Consider the following 17,000-nt stretch of genomic DNA (forward strand, 5'->3'; position numbering starts at 1 on the left):
CATGGTCTCGATCTCCTGACCTTGTGATCCGCCCGTCTCGGCCTCCCAAAGTGCTGGGATTACAGGCGTGAGCCACCGCGCCCGGCCTTTTTTTTTTTTTTTTAAGTAAAGGTGGGGTTTCCTCATATTGGCCAAGCTGGTCTCAAACTCCTGATCTTGTGATCTGCCTGCCTTGGCCTCCCAAAGTGCTGGGACTACAGGCGTGAGCCACCGTGCCTGGCCTACACTTAACGATTTTTAAGAGGCTGTTACTGTCTTCTGTTTTCAGAGCAGTACATTTCAAGTTTACAAAATTGCCTAGCACGGTGGCTCACACCTGTAATCCCAGCACTTTGGGAGGCTGAGGTGGGAGGACTGCTTGAGCTCAGGAGATCAAGACCAGCCTGGGCAACATGGCAAAACCCCATCTCTACAAAAAATACAAAAATGAACCAGGTGTGGAGATGCGCACCAGTAGCCCCAGCTACTCAGGAGGCTGAGGCGGGAGGATGGCTTGAGCTCTAGAGGTTGATGCTGCAGTGAACCATGACTGTGCTACTGCACTCCAACCTGGGTGTGACAGAGTGAGACCTTGCCTCCAAAAATTAACTAACTGGCCGGGTGCGGTGGTTCACGCTTGTAATCCCAGCACTTTGGGAGGCCGAGGCAGGCGAATCATGAGGTCAGGAGATCGAGACCTTCTTGGCTAACACGGTGAAACCCCGTCTCTACTAAAAATACAAAAAAATTAGCCAGGCGTGCTGGCAGGCACCTGTAGTCCCAGCTACTTGGGAGGCTGAGGCAGGAGAATGGTGTGAACCCGGGAGGAGGAGCTTGCAGTGAGCTGAGATCACACCACTGCACTCCAGCCTGGGCAACAAAGTGAGACTCCGTCTCAAACAAAAAAAGTAACTAATTAACTTAATAAATAAATGTTTATAAAGTCATTAGAAAAATTGGTGTGCAGCCCCAGGGAAAAGTAATAGCTGGATGAGCCCAGCACAGTGAAACGCTTTTCCTGAGAGAAGCAGAGCTGCTGAGGCCCAGACCCGGCCGGGCTCACTCTTCTCACATCTGCAGGTGATGTTCGGGAAAGCCCAGCTTGGTTTGCCTTGGGACAGCTTCCAGCAGCTCCAGTTCAGGGTTGGAAAACCTGTTCTGCCACTGTCTTGTGGATGCCACTCCCAGGTTTATATATTTATTTTTTTGATGGACTCTCGCTCAGTCACCCAGGCAGGAGTGCAGTGGCATGATCTCACTGACTGCAATCTCCGCCTCCTAGGTTGGAGATTCTCCTGCCTCAGCCTCCTAAGTAAAACTGGGACCACAGGTGCCTGCCACCAAGCCTGGCTAATTTTTGTATTTTTAGCAGAGACAGGGTTTTCCCATGTTGGCCAGGCTGGTTTCAAACTCCTGGCCTCAAGTGATCTGCCCTGCTCGGCCTCCCAAAGTGCTAGGATTACAGGAAAGAGCCACAGCGCCCAGAGCAATCTTAGGTGGATTTTCTCCATTTTACTTGTACTCATTTGTGTGTGTGTGTGGGTATGTGTGTGAGTGTGTAGTAAATTTTATACAATTTGCTTCCTACGTAGGTTTGCATATTCACGCCCACATTCAAAATACTGGTCAGGGCTGAGGCGAGTGGCTCACTTGAGGTCAGGAGTTCCAGACGCACCTGGCCAACGTGGTGAAACCCCGTCCCTACTAGAAATACAAAAATTAGCCAGGCATGGTGGTGGGCACCTGCAATCTTAGCTATTTGGGAGGCTGAGGCAGGAGAATTGCTTGAACCCAGGAGGTGGAGGTTGCAGTGAGCCAAGACTGTACCACTATACTCCAGCCTGGGAGACAGAGGGAGAGACTCCATCTCAAAACAAAACAAATTAATCAGATAGTATGTAACATTTTTGAGATTGGCTTCCCGCCCCTCCCCTCCCTGCTCCCGCCCAGAGCATAATTTCCTAGAGATTCATTCATCTCAGCTGTTGTGCATCTCAGTAGTTTATTCCTATTTAGTTTAGTTTTGTTTTTTTTTTTTTGAGACGGAGTCTTGCTGTGTCCCCCAGGCTGGAGTGCAGTGGCCAGATCTCAGCTCACTGCAAGCTCCGCCTCCCGGGTTTACGCCATTCTCCTGCCTCAGCCTCCCGAGTAGCTGGGACTACAGGCGCCCGCCACCTCGCCCGGCTAGTTTTTTGTATTTTTAGTAGAGACGGGGTTTCACTGTGTTAGCCAGGATGGTCTCGATCTCCTGACCTCGTGATCCGCCCGTCTCGGCCTCCCAAAGTGCTGGGATTACAGGCTTGAGCCACCGCGCCCGGCCTCCTATTTAGTTTTTTGAGACTGGGTCTCTCTCTGTGGCCCTGGCTGGAGGGCAGTGATGAAATCATGACTCACGCAGCTTTGATCTCCTGGCCTCAAGTGATTCTCTCTCTCAGCCTTCCGAGTAGCTGGGACTATAGGCATGTGCTGCCACGCCTTGCTCATTTTTAAAAGTTTTCTAGAGATACCGTCTCGTCTCCCTATGTTGGCCAGGCTGGTCTCAAACTCCTGGGCTCAGGCGATCCTCTTACCTTGGCCTCCGAAAGTGCTGGTATTATAGGCATGAGCCACCGCACCCAGTTTGATTATTACTCTTGATGGAGACCCGAAGTGCCATAATTCAGAGCCAGAATCTTAGAAGAGCTTAATAAATTCAACTTAAGATTAAAAAAATAGCTAAAATAAAACACAAAATTTCTGACAAGTGTGGGCAGTCAGGTTTCCATATGTAGTTGGTAGAAGTGGTATGCTTAGTATAAACATAATGTGAAATGCTGGGTATTTCCTGAATTGTGTTAAAACCACAGCTACCGGCTAAAATAAAACTATTACCCTGAGTTTCTGTCTTGGAAGAATTGTTTTCTGAACTGTACATCTCACTGCTAGGTTTAGGGAAATCACCTTCTTTTTTTTCTTTTTTTTTGTGAGACAGTCTCGCTTTGTCGCCAGGCTGGAATGCAGTGGCACAATCTCGGCTCATGGCAACCTATGCCTTCCGGGTTCAAGAGATTCTCCTACCTCCGCCTCCCAAGTAGCTGGGACTACAAGGCGCATGCCACCACGCCCAGCTAATTGGAAAATCACCTTCTTTTGAGGCCCAGATTTGAGGGCAATAGGTCATCTTCCCTCCCTCCCCCCCTTCTTTCTTTCTCTCTCTCTCTCTTTTTTGAGACGGAGTCTCCCTCTGTCAACTCTGTCACCAGGCTTGAGTGTAGTGGGGTGATCTCGGCTCACTGCAACCTCACCTCTGCCTCCTGAGTTCAAGCGATTCTCCTGCCTCAGCCTCCCGAGTAGCTGGGATTATAGGTGTCCACCACCACGCCCAGCTAATTTTTGTATTTTTAGTAGAGACGGGGTTTCACCATGTTGGCCAGGATGGTCTCCATCTCTTGACCTCGTGATCTGCCTGTCTCGGCCTCCCAAAGTGCTGGGATTACAGGCCTCAGCCTGGCCAATTTTTTTTTTTTGGAGTCTTGCTCTGTCGCCCCAGCTGGAGTGCAATGGTGTGATCTCGGCTCACTGCAACCTCGCCCTCCGGGGTTTAAGCAATTCTCCTGCTTCAGCCTTATGAGCAGCTGGGATTATAGGCGCCTGCCACCACGCCAGCTAATTTTTGTATTTTTAGTAGAAACAGGGTTTCACCATATTTGTCAGGCTGGTCTTGAACTCCTGACCTTGTGATTTGCTTGCCTTGGCCTCCCAAACTGTTGGGATTACAGGCGTGAGTCACCGCGCCTGGCCTCTTTATTCTTTTTTGAGACGGAGTCTCGCTCTGTTGCCCAGGCTAGAGTGCCATGGCATAATCTTGGCTCACTGCAAGCTCCGCCTCCCGGGTTCACGTCATTCTCCTGCCTCAGCCTCCTGAGTAGCTTAGGACTACAGGAGCCCGCCAACATGCCGGTCTAATTTTTTGTATTTTTAGTAGAGACCGAGTTTCACCGTGTTAGCCAGGATGGTCTCGATCTCCTGACCTCATGATCCACCAGCCTAGGCCTCCCTAAATGCTGGGATTACAGGCGTGGCCTACCGCGCCCGGTTAATTTTTGTATTTTTAGTAGAGACGGGGTTCACCGTGTTGGTCAGGCTGGTCTCTTAACTCCTGACCTCAGGTGATCCGCCTACCTCGGCCTCCCAAAGTGCTGGATTACAGGCGTGAGCCAAGTTCAGCCTCTCACATTGCACTCTTTCGCTTATTAATCTTGCTTTTTGTCCTTCTCCCCCACTAGACCGTGGGCTTCACGGTGGCTGAGACACAGTAACAGATCAATAAATATTTGCTAACCTAATTAACGGCACTCGGGAGGTTTTGCAGAGAAGGCGGCCACGGTCGGGCCCCGCCTAGCTCCCCAAACAGGCCTTGCCGCCCCAGGTCAGGGATCAAAGCGGTTCTCAAGCGCGCCCTTGGTGCGCGGAAAACCATTGCCCGGTCTTGGCCCAGACGGCCCGTCCTACGGTCCAGGGTTCCTATTTCCGAGCCTCAGGAACCTCCTTTCCCCACGGATCCCACGGCCACCGGGATCCCATCCCCCCATTGCCCCGCCGCCGCCGCTGCCGTCGCCGCCGCAGTGGCGCCCGCTCTGCGCATGCTCCGGTGCGTCAGGACGCGCGGCGTGCGGAGGGCTAAGTTGCCCGTGCGCAGGCCCGAGGCCTTCGCAGCCCGAGTGGGGCGGTGCACGGGACGCGCGTGCTTCCTCCGGACCACGCCCACCCCTGTCAGCCAGGAGCGGGCGCGCACGCGCGCGGGGAGCGGAAGGGCGGGCTGGCGCGCGCACGAGGCTGGGCAGGCGGCGGAAGCTGGAGAGGCCGCCGCGGTGCTGAGGAGGAGGGGAGCCGGCGAGCGCGCGCGTAGCGGGGGCGCGGGCGGCGCGCGTGTGTGTGAAGGGGGGGCGGTGGCCGAGGCAGTCGGGCGCGCGCGCGAGGCTTCCCCTCGCTTGGCGGCTGCGGCGGCTTCTTTGTTTCGTGAGGAGAAGCGAGACGCCCACTCTGCCCCCGGCCCTACGCGGAGGGGCGGGGGCGGCGCCAGGAAGGCGACGGCGCCGGCGGCTCCCGGTAAGGAACGCGGGCCGCGGGGGTAGCGCGGCGCGGGGCCAGGGAGGGCGGTTTGAATGGAGCCGGGGCGCCGAGGGGGGAGGGGGCCGCCGGCGCGCCCTGTGTGGGACCGGGGTACGGCGGCGCCCGAGGGTCAAGAAGCCCCGCCGGCAGCCGCGTTCGTGGGGAAGGCCACAGCGTCGCGAGGCCGCGGCAGCGGCGGTCCCCGCGGAGCATCGGGGTGGGTGGGGGGCCCGGGCCGCGTGGAGGCCGCGCGATCCTCTCTGCGCGCGCTCTCGCCGGGGTCGCCGGACAAAGCTCGCCCCCCTCGCCCGGCACCGCTACTGTTGCCCTCCCAATTGGCAGCGGCTCCAACAATAGGCAGACGTTGGGGCTTTTCTGGCTGCGTGGTAAGGGGTCCGACCCGAATGTTGCCTTTTTGGCGAAGCTACGATCGGGGCTCAGTAGCCAAACCTCCAGATGTGTCCGGCGTCGGCCGGACACGGGCATTAGCGGCCCCCTTGGGCTAGCCGACCTCAAATTGTCTTAAAAACGCGTCATTCCAGATTTTCAAGGAAAGGTAAAGGACTTTCCCAGTGACTTTCAGTTAATGACTTCAAAATGTTTGCCCCGAATTGGGGTTGGGGATGGGGTCGGCGGCAAGTAAGGGAGCATGGTGGAAATCCTTTGCTGTGTAAAAGCATTGCTTTTATTTGCATCCTTTTTCCTCCCCAGTTGGTTTTTCAGATTAAGGCTTTTATTTTCAACGTGGACCTTTTAGGCGAGTGTTTTGTCCGGATCTTGAAGACACCAGTCTTGATTTTTTTTTTTTTTTTTGGTCAATATCTCCTTGGGGAAAGTAGAAAGGGAGTAAGCGGAAAAGCCACTTCGCAGGAATTTGAAACAAGTTTTCAATTTGGATTGATAGGGTGCATTAAGCTTGATTCCTGGTGCTGTCAGTCACTTAGCACACTGTCACTTTAGGGAAGTGCTTAACCTCTCTGAACCTCTTAGTTTTCCTCCTTTGTGAAAGCTCCTTTGTGAAAGGGGGTAATCTCCCAAATGCAGTTGGTGAAAGCCCGTAAAATGGTTCCTGGCAAGTGGGAAGGGCTGTTGTTATTGTCTGGTTCAGTCTCCCTCACTGTTCAGCAAATAACTTCTTGAGGCCCTACTAAGTGTTGGTCGGGGGGTTAGATCCTGGAACCTCTGCAGTCTTGGAGGGGATCGGGTGGTCAACGTGGGAACAAACCCTCTTGGCCTGTCATTTAATGCTCTTAACCTGGCACTGTGAGAGGGACGCAGCGGACAGGCAGGGGATGGGTGTTAGCCAGAGATCACGGGGGCTGCCTGGAAGAGGGGGCCTCAGAATCAGGGAGGATGTGCAGGATTGTATTTTGTTTTTGAGACAGAGTCTTGCCTGTTGCCCAGACTGAAGTTCAGTGTCCCGATCTCCACTCACTGTAACCTCTGCCTCCTGGGTTCAAGCGATTCTCCTGCCTTAGCCTCCTGAGTAGCTGGGACTACAGGTGCCCGCCACCACGCCTGGCTAATTTTTGTATTTTTAGTAGATACGGGGTTTTACCTTGTTGACCAGGCTGGTCTCAAACTTCTGACCTCAGGTGATCCACCCACCTCGGCCTTCCAAAGTGCTGGAACTACACATGTGAGCCATCACGCCAGGATTGTATTTTGACTTTCCCTGGCCACCTGGGACTAGCCATTGTTCCCCTCAGCTATACTCGCGCATCACCTTGGTCCTTTCCAGTGTAGTTGTCACCCCCAGCACCGTGAGAGCTGGGGTTGTGTCTGCCTGGCTGACCCCAGAGTACTCTGGGCCTGACACATAGTAGGTCTTTAGAGAAATTCTGTGGATTGAATGAGGGGGGCGGGGTCCTGTGGAAGATCTCGTGACCATCTGTGTTAAAGGCTTGGTGCAGGGCCGGGTGCAGTGGCTCACACCTGAAATCCCAGCACTTTGGAAGGCTGAGGTGGGGGAATTGCTTGAGCCCAGGAATTTGAGACTAATTTGGGCAAAATAGTGGACCTCATCTCTACAAAAAAATATAAAAATTAGCCAGGTGTGGTGGCATGTACCGGTGGTCCTAGCTACTCAGGAGGCTGAGGTGGGAGGATTGCTTGAGCCAGAGAGTTGGAGGCTTGCAGTGAGCCATTCTTGCGCCCCTGCATTCTAGCCTGGGTACTAGAGTAAGAATGTCTCAAAAAAAAAAAAAAAAAAAAAAGAGAACAAGGAGAAAAAAAGCTTGGTGCAGAACTGGGCATGGGTTGTAAGGGATGCAGGTTAGTTATTTGAACAGTTTTTGAACTTTCCAAGCCATTGTTTCCCGAACCTCAGTTGTTCTTCTCTCCCCTACAAAGTGTGGGGTGGTGGTTAGCGTGGGGTGGTGGTAAGGAGTACCCATTCTGGAATCAGACCTCCTGAATTCACACCCAGCTCTTGAAATCCTAGCTTAACCTCAAACGAGGCGTTTCACAGTAGGGCCCCCCACTTGTGAAACAGGTAGGACGAGGATGCCTGAAACTTCACAGGCTTTTTGTGAGGGTTGAATGAGGTCACATGGGAAGCCGCTAACACACTGCAGCACCTGATGCATAGTGAACACTCAATTTTTTTTTTTTTTTTGAGATAAAGTCTCACTCTGTCACCTGGGCTGGAGTGCAATGCCCCTGTAGTCCCAGGCTTCTTGAGAGTCTGGGACAGGAGGTCCAGGCTGCAGTGAGCCATGATTGAGCCACTGCACGCCAGCCTGGGTGACGAAGTGAGACCCTGTCTAAAAAAAGAAATAAAAATTAATGCATACCTAGTTAGGAAAGTAATAAATGGTTTTGCATGGGCCACCTAAAATCATTTTGTGTCCAGCCCTTTAGGAGATGTAAATGTTGATGGTACAGGCTTTTGAGCAGGGGAGGTGATATCATCAGATGTAGGGTGATACAGGGTAATGCAGTGGTCTCCAAACTTTTTGTCAGTGAGGAGATTCCAACATATGCGTATTTATTTACGATTTTTTTGCGTACCTTTGCTTCTCCTTGGGGACCCTCAAAACACCAGGAGATAACCTTAGACCAAATCCATGTCTTGGCTGTTTATGGGAGGTGGGAGCATGGGAGGGACTAGGGTTTTGGGCAGATGTCTGGTGGAACTTTCTTTTTTTTTTTTTTTTTTGAGATAGTCTTACTTTTGTTGCCCAGGCTGGAGTGCAATGGCACGATCTTGTCTCACTGCAACCTCTGCCTCCTGGGTTCGAGCAATTCTTCTGACTCAGCCTCCTGAGTAGCTGAGATCACAGGTGTGTGCCACCACACCCAGCTAAGTTTTGTATTTTTAGTAGAGACGGGGTTTCACCATGTTGGCCAAGCTGGTTTTGAACTCCTGACCTCAACTGATCCACCCACCTTGGCCTCCCAAAGTACTGGGATTACAAGCATGAGCCACTGCGCCCGGCCTTTCTTTGTTTGTTTGTTTGTTTGTTTTTTGAGACAGTCGTTCTGTCGCCCAGGCTGGAGTACAGTGGCACAATCTCGACTCACTGCAACTGCCGCCTCCCTGTGTCAAGCGATTCTCATGCCTCAGCCTCTGGAGTGGCTGGGACTACAGACGTGAGCCACCATGCCCAGCTAATTTTTGTATTTTTAGTAGAGACTGAGTTTCAACATGTTGGCCAGGCTGGTCTCGAACTCCTGGCCTCCTGTGATCTTCCCACCTCAGCCTCCCAAAGTCCTGGGATTACAGGAGTGAGCCACCGTGTCTGGTCAGTCTGGTGGAACTTTCTATCAGTAAGGAAACTGAGGCCTAGGGTTATTTTCTTTCCACAAGGGCTGTCAAGTCAACTGCCTGGGTTTGACTCCTGAGTTTGTCTTTTTCCGTCCCTAGGTCATCAAGGCTGCCATGGCACAGAGGGACCCATTCATGGTGCCTATAGACCAAACACAATGTGAATGGCGCCCCCTGGAGTTGTGCAAGAAATGACCCAGTCACTCTTCCCCATTTATGTGGCGAACAAGCATGCATTTAGCGCCTGCCATGTGCCAGGCACTGCTGAGGAGCTGGGCATTCCGTGGGGAATGGGCAGACAAGGGTCCTGTTCTCAGTAGCTCACATCCCACTCTTTTTTTTTTTTTTTTTTTTTTTTTTTTTTGAGACGGAGTCTCGCTCTGTCGCCCAAGCTGGAGTGCAGTGGCCGGATCTCAGCTCACTGCAAGCTCCGCCTCCCGGGTTTACGCCATTCTCCTGCCTCAGCCTCCCGAGTAGCTGGGACTACAGGCGCCCGCCACCTCGCCCGGCTAGTTTTTTGTATTTTTTAGTAGAGACGGGGTTTCACCGTGTTAGCCAGGATGGTCTCGATCTCCTGACCTTGTGATCCACCCGTCTCGGCCTCCCAAAGTGCTGGGATTACAGGCTTGAGCCACCGCACCCGGCCTTTTTTTTTTTTTTTTTGAGACGGAGTCTCGCTGTGTCGCCCAGGCTGGAGTGCAGTGGCCGGATCTCAGCTCACTGCAAGCTCTGCCTCCCAGGTTCACGCCATTCTCCTGCCTCAGCCTCCCGAGTAGCTGGGATTACAGGCGCATGCCACCTCGCCCGGCTAGTTTTTTGTATTTTTTTAGTAGAGATGGGGTTTCACTGTGTTCGCCAGGATGGTCTCGATCTCCTGACCTCGTGATCCGCCCGTCTCGGCCTCCCAAAGTGCTGGGATTACAGGCTTGAGCCACCGCGCCCGACCACATCCCACTCTTGATTTGCAAAGCGGGGCAGTACTGGTACCCAGCTTGTAGGATTGCTGCAAGAGCTCAACAACCAGTGACAAATGCGAAGTGCTTAGGATGGTGCCTGGCACGTAGTGCTAGGCAGTTGTTAGCTCTCATCATTTATTGAGATTTCTGCAACAGCCTGGTGGGATGACATAGATAATATATTTTTTCCTCTCGTAATAAGTTCTATATGTTTCAAAGTGGTAGCAAAGGAATCAGCTCCTCCATTTTGTCCTTAATGGTTGCGCATTGTTTAACAGCAGGGATACATTGTGAGGAATGTGTTGTGAGATGATTTTGTGGTTGCGTGAAGATTGTAGAGTGTGCTTACACATATCTGGATGGTGGTGCCTCATCCACGTGTAGGCTCTGTGGTATAGCCTGTTGCTCCCAGGCTGTAAACCTGTACAGCATGTCCCTGTACTGATGATTGTAGGCAATTGTGACCCGATGGTGTTTGTGTATCTAAATATATCTAAACACAGAAAACATACGGGAAAAATACAGTATTGTGATCTTTAAAAAATTTTTCTAACTAGACAATTCGAAGAGGAAGGTATAATCTTATGGGACTGTTTTATATTTGGTCTGTCATTGGCCAGAATGTTATGTGGTGAAGAAAACCATGCTTTGAAATTTCACCATCAGGCTTTGGAAAGGGGAGAGTGTCTTTAATGGCATGGGTTTGTTTTTGTTTTTTTTTTTTTTTGAGATATAGTTTCCCTCTTGTTGCCCGGGCTGGAGTGCAATGGCGCGATCTCGGCTCACTGCACCATGCGCTTCCTGGGTTCAAGTGATTCTCCTGCCTCAGCCTCCCGAGTAGCTGGGATTACAGGTGCCTGCCACCACATCCAGCTAATTTTTTGTATATTTAGTAGGGATGGAGTTTCATCATGTTGACCAGGCTGATCTTGAACTTCTGACCTCAGGTGATCCACCTTCCTCGGCCTCCCAAAGTGCAGGGATTACAGACGTGAGCCACCGCGCCTGGCTGGGATTTTAAAAATATCAAATGTTCAGCCAAGTGTGGTGGCTCATGCCTGTAATCCCCACACTTTGGGAGGCCAAACAGGGCAAATCACTTGATCCCAGGAGTCCAAGACCAGCCTGGGCAGCATGGCAAAACCCCATCTCTACCAAAAAGTTAAAAAATTAGCCAGGCGTGGTGTTACACGCCTGTAGTCCCAGCTGTTTGGGAGGTTGACGTGGGAGGATCAAGCCCAGGAGGTGGAGGCTGCAGTAAGCTGTGGTCGCACCACTGCACTCCAACCTGGGTTATGGAACAAGACCCCATCTTAAAAAAGCCGGATGGATTGGGCTGGGCGCAGTGGCTAACGCCTATAATCCTAGCACTTTGGGAGCCTGAGGCGGGTGGATTGCCTGAGCTCAGGAGTTTAAGACCAGCCTGGGCAACACGGTGAAACCCTGCCTCTACGAAAATACAAAATAAAGTAGCCGGGCGTGGTGGCATGTGCCTCTAGTCCTATCTACTTGGGAGAGTGAAGCAGGAGAATTGCTTGAACCCGGGAGGCCCAGGTTGCAGGGAGCGGAGATCGCACCACTGCACTCCAGTCTGGGCGACAGAGCAAGACTCCGTCTCTAGAAGACTCTATCTCTTAAAAAAAAAAAAAAAAAAAAAAAAAGCCAGAGGGTGGGAAGGATAACAGCTGCTCTAATACTGGGGAAAGGTATGAGAGGGAACAGGTCAGAATGAAGCCTGAGGCTGAATGGAGGAGCTTCAGATGCTGCCACCCTCATAGGTGTCAACCCTAAGGAGACATAGCAGACTCATTAGTATGCCCAGTGATTTCTTGATTGAAGTTTTCTGTTAACTGCATCCTGAGGAGATTAATTTTTCAGGGTGTGGGATTGACGGGCGTGTGAATTGTGGCCTCAACTCTTCTTCATATATGGGAAAGGGCCTGGATGGAAGTGCCAGGTGTAGCTGGGTTTGTTGTTACAGGGCAGAGAGAAGGGGTGCATTGATTTCCCTCCACTTCCCTCAGGGAAGGGGGCTTTCTTTTTTTTTTTTTTTTCTTTTTTTTTGAGACTGAATCTCGCTCTGTCGCCCAGGCTGGAGTGCAGTGGTGTGATCTCGGCTCACTGCAAGCTGTGCCTCCTGGGTTCACACCATTCTCCTGCCTCAGCCTCCTGAGTAGCTGGGACTACAGGCGCCCGCCACCATGCCCGGCTAATTTTTTTTTGTATTTTTAGTATAAACGGGGTTTCACCGTGTTAGCCAGGATGGTCTCGATCTCCTGACCTCGTGAATCACCCTCCTCGGCCTCCCAAAGTGCTGGGATTACAGGCGTGAGCCACCGCGCTCAGACGGAAGAGGGCTTTCTTTAGAAAACAGGTAAATGTTAGCAGGGTGGAAACCATCCCTGACCCCTTTCAATTTTTTTTTTTTTTTTTTTTTTTTTTTGAGACGGAGTCTCCCTCTGTCACCCAGGCTGGAGTGCAGTGGCCAGATCTCAGCTCACTGCAAGCTCCGCTTCCCAGGTTCACGCCATTCTCCTGCCTCAGCCTCCCGAGTAGCTGGGACTACAGGCGCCGCCACCTCGCCTGGCTAGTTTTTTGTATTTTTAGTAGAGACGGGGTTTCACCGTGTTAGCCAGGGTGGTCTACAATCTCCTGACCTCGTGATCCGCCCGTCTCGGCCTCCCAAAGTGCTGGGATTACAGGCTTGAGCCACCGCGCCCGGCCAATTTTTTTTTTTTTTTTTTTTTTTTTTGAGACGGAGTTTCACTCTTGTCACCCAGGCTGGAGTGCAATGGCGTGAGCTCGGCTCACCTCAACCTCCGCCTCCCAGGTGCAAGCGATTCTCTTGCCTCAGCCTCCTGAGTAGCTGGGATTACAGGCATGTGCCACCACACCCGGCTAATTTTGTATTTTTAGTAGAGACAGGGTTTCTCCATGTTGGTCAGGCTCGTCTTGAACTCCCGACTTCAGGTGATCCACTTGCCTTGGCCTCCCAAAGTGTTGGGATTACGGGCATGAGCCACCGCGCCCGGCCTCAAATTTTTTTTTAAGCCCCAGACTGGTTTTCAGAGCTTTGCTTCTGGAGACTCTGTTACCTCCCTAAAGGGACATAGCTTCATCTATGTATGTGGTCACTTGTCACTGTGAGCCAGCTGTGAGTGTGATAGAAGAGCACGAGCCCCATTTTTAGTGGCGAACGACTTTAAAATGGTTCTTTGAGGTGCTTTTTTTCCCCCCACTGTTTATTTTTTTAGAGACGGAGACTCGCTGTGTTGCCCAGGCTGGCCTTTAACTCCTGGACTCAAGTGATCCTCCGGCCTCCACCTCCTGACTAGCTGTGATTACAGGCGTGATCCGCTGTGCTAGCTCTTGGGGGTTTTTTAAGTTTTCTCTTGGCCACTGGCAAGTCATGCCCCGGTGGCTCAGGAAGCAGGTGGCTGATGTGACAGTTGCTGCTCACCTGTTCCAGTGGGAGACTTGAGGGGGAGGGTCTGCTGTATGCTCCCAGTAAAGGGGCATAGTGGATGTCTCATTGTGCCCAGGGAGCTGAAACTGGCCCTGTGATGATCAAATGTGATTCTGGCACAGCCTGGACTGGCTGGGCACCCGAAGGCCTTGCCCTCCTCCTGGAGACATCTCCTGAGTGCTCCCGCCTGTGGGAGTGGCTCTTGGCTTGCCCTTCCTCTTGGCTCTGCCCTTCCTCGATCTTCAAGGTTCTCATCCTATTCCTTTTGATCCTCAGCCTGAATCAGTTACTCAGGCCCTGGAGTCAGCGAGACTTGAGGTGGGATTCTATTCTGCATGACTTAACCTCTTTGAACTCAGAATCCCGTTTTCCCCCCAGAATCTCCCTGACCTCCACCCCCCACCTCAGGAACCAGGGGCTAAACCCTGGCCCTGCTTGGCTTTGCCAACCCTTGCTCTAGGGCTTGGTCAGCCTCGAGGAAGGGGGGTCTTCTTATGTTTATTTAAAAATTTATGTTTTAGGTTTGACTTTCTTAGAAGTGGAGGTCTTGCTGTTATCTCCCAGGCTGGTCTTGAGCCCCTTGGCTCAAAGGATCTGCCTACTTCAGCCTCCCAAAGTGCCTGGAACATTCTAGCAGCTCCCCACTGCACTGGATGCTCCTGGAGCCCCTTTACTGTGGCCCTCAAGGCCTATGACTTCTCTCCTACACCCCACTTGCAGCCGTACCCACTTACCCTGAGGTATGGTATGGAATACATTTGGTCTTTGTGCCACATGTCATAGGAGTGATATGGGTGTCTTTTAAAATTCATAATGAGCCCCTTTTGATCACAGCTGAGTTTATGCTTATGAGGTGATTTAGGGTGGGGCTCCTAGATAGCCCAGGATGGGGCTGGTCACCAGAAAGACCAAGTGGTTAGAGGGTGGCATGCGCAGAGGGAGCGTTGAAACTCTGCATCTCTTCCATCTGGTTGACTGCGAGTCGTATCCGTTATAATAAACCATTAATGGGAAGTGAAGTGCCTGCCTTAGTTCCGGGCGCTGCTTTAGCAAATCAATCAAATTGAGGAGGGGGCTGTGGGAATTCCCAGTTTATAAGTGGTTGGGCAGAAGCACTGGACCCTGGGATGTGCAAATGGCATTTATAGTGGGAGCAGTCTTGTGAGGCAGCTCTTCTTTTTCTTTTAGAGACAGAGTGTCACTCTCTCACCCAGGCTGGAGTGCAGTGGTGCAGTGATAGCCCACTGCAGCGTCCAGCTCCTGGGCTCATGTCATGCTCCTCAGTAGCTGGGACTACAGGTGCACACCACTGCCAGGCTTAGCTAATTTTTACAATTTTTTTGTCAAGACAGAGTGTTATGCTTCCCAGGCTGGTTTCAGACTCTTCGCCTCAAGCAGTCCTCCCTAAGCGCTGTTGTTAGGTGAGCCCACTGCATCTGGCCAATAAAGTCCTTAACTTGTGGGAGATAGGGTCTGAATTGAGTTAAATTGTAGGACACCCAGCTGGTGTTTGGAGACTTGGAGAATTACTTGGAAAAGACCCATGTGTCTGGTCACAGAAGCGTTCTCTGTTGTGAGAGTATTTTCTCTGAGTTGGTTTTCTCTGAGTTGGTGTCAAAAGTGCTGTGTGAGAGCGTGGAGAAACGGAGTGTGGGCCAGGCGCCGTGGCTCACGCCTGTAATCCCAGCACTTTGGGAGGCTGAGGCGGGTGGATCACCTGAGGTCAGGAGTTTGAGACCAGCCTGACCTACATGGAGAAACCCAGTCTACTAAAAATACAAAATTAGCTGGGCGTGTTGGCTCGTGCCTGTAATCCCAGATACTTGAAGGCTGAGGCAGGAGAATCGCTTGAACCCGGGAGGTAGAGGTTGCAGTGAGCCGAGATCACACCATTGCACTCTAGCCTGGGCAAGAAGAGTGAAACTTCATCTCAAAAAAAAAAAAAGAAATAAATAAAGAAATGGAGTGTTTTCCCACCCTCCCTGCTGTAGCCACACTGGCTGACTTGCTGTGCTTTGGAATATGCCAAGCACAGTCCCACCCCAGGGCCTTTGCACTTGCTGCTCCTCTGTGGTAAATAACCACATGATGCCCATGTCACTACAGATCTCTGCTCGGACATCGTCACTAAGATGTCCCAGGCCACCATAGACGGAGTACCTGTCATCTGTTAACCCTGCGAACCCTCCTTGGTTAGATTTATAGGACTTCCACTGTCTATGTGGCATTGTGTCTTTTTTTTTTTCTCTTTGAGACAAGGTCTTGCTCTGTCACCCAGCAGGGAGTGCAGTGGTGCAGTCATAGCTTATGGCAGTCTGGACCTTCCCACCTCAGTCTCCCAGGTAGCTGGGATTACTGCTGCATGCCAGCTAATTTTTGTGTTTTTAGTAGAAATGAGGTTTCACCACGTTGGCCAGGCTGGCCTCAAATTCCTGGCCTCAAGTGATCTACCTGTCTCAACCTCCCAAAGTGCTGGGATTACAGGCATGAGCAACCGTGCCTACTCTGAATACTTTTTTTATTTTTATTTTTTGGGGGAGGGGAGATGGAGTTTTGTTCTTGTCACCCAGGCTGGAGTGCACTGGTGCGATCTTGTCTCACTGCAACCTCCGCTTCCTGGGTTGAAGCGATTTCGATTTTCCCACCTCAGCCTTTGGAGTAGCTGGGATTACATGTGTGCACCACCACGCTCGACTAATTTTTGTTGTTGTTGTCGTTGTTGAGACGGAGTCTCGCTCTGTCGCCCAGGCCGGAGTGCAGTGGCACAATCTCAGCTCACTGCAACCTCCACCTCCTAGGTTCAAGTGATTCTCCTGCCCCAGCCCCCACACCAAGTAGCTGGGATTATGGGCGCCCACCACCGTACCAGCTAATTTTTGTATTTTTACTAGAAATGAGGTTTCACCATGTTGGCCAGGCTGGTCTCAAACTCCAGACCTCCAGTTATCCATTTGCCTCGGCCTCCCAAAGTGTTGGAATTACAGGCATAAGCCACTGTGCCTGGTCCTAATTTTTTTATTATTAGTAGAGACGGGGTTTCACCATGTTGGCCAGGCTGGTCTCAAACTTCTGACCTCAGGTGATCCACCTGCCTCGGCCTCCCCAAGTACTGGGATTACAGGCATGAGCCACCGCACCTGGCCCTGAGTACTTTTTTTTATAACGCTTCCACTTCCTATGTGACATTGTTTCGTGTTTGGCTGTTTCTGTCACTCTGCTGTCCACTCCGCCAGGTAGGAACATGTTGTTCTCTGCCAGATGCCCGGTGTTTGGAACCAATTTGGTGCATTCAGCGCTGTTAGTATTTTGGGGTAGTCATCAGTAAGTCCTCTGCTGTGGTGGTGGAGAGGGCCTGTCACCAGTGACACTGGGCAGGTATGGATTCTGCATCTCCCTGCCCACTTTTGGCCTTTACGTGCCCCTGTTGTGGGGACTCCTCTTGCCCTCTCCACACAGTGTCACTCATCGTGCTCAGTGTTGCGTATATAGCTGATAACAGCAGACCCAGTGGTGGTGCAGGACATCCATCCAGTGGGCCTGGGCCAGCCTAAAAGAAAGAATAGGGACTGGGCAAGTGGTTCATGCCTGTAATCCCAGCCCTTTGGGGGCCAAGGTGGACAGACCACCAGCTCAGGAGTTTGAGACTAGCCTGGCCAACATAGTGAAACCCCGTCTCTACAAAAAATACGAAAATTAGCTGGGCATGGCGGCATGCGCCTGTAGTCCCAGCTACTCGGGA

At 51.8% G+C, this 17,000-nt stretch overlaps 1 protein-coding gene across 13 annotated transcripts in view; it reads left to right on the forward strand.

Annotated features, from left to right (window-relative positions):
• The first annotated feature begins 4,774 nt into the window (after window positions 1-4,774).
• SMARCA4 (SWI/SNF related, matrix associated, actin dependent regulator of chromatin, subfamily a, member 4) overlaps window positions 4,775-17,000 on the forward strand; it is a 101,893-nt gene continuing 89,667 nt past the window's right edge. For 9 of the 13 annotated variants that reach the window (XM_030935343.1, XM_030935345.1, XM_030935346.1 and 6 more), the window contains exon 1: window positions 4,848-5,067. The gene's annotated coding sequence lies outside the window, so the exon portion shown is untranslated. Of the gene's footprint in view, window positions 5,068-5,226; window positions 5,627-17,000 lie in introns of those variants that run through there. The other 4 variants (XM_030935339.1, XM_030935340.1, XM_030935341.1 and 1 more) reach the window with 4 other exon arrangements.

The sequence above is a fragment of the Rhinopithecus roxellana genome, chromosome 8, assembly GCF_007565055.1.
Source record: "Rhinopithecus roxellana isolate Shanxi Qingling chromosome 8, ASM756505v1, whole genome shotgun sequence".
Taxonomy (NCBI): Eukaryota; Metazoa; Chordata; class Mammalia; order Primates; family Cercopithecidae; genus Rhinopithecus; species Rhinopithecus roxellana.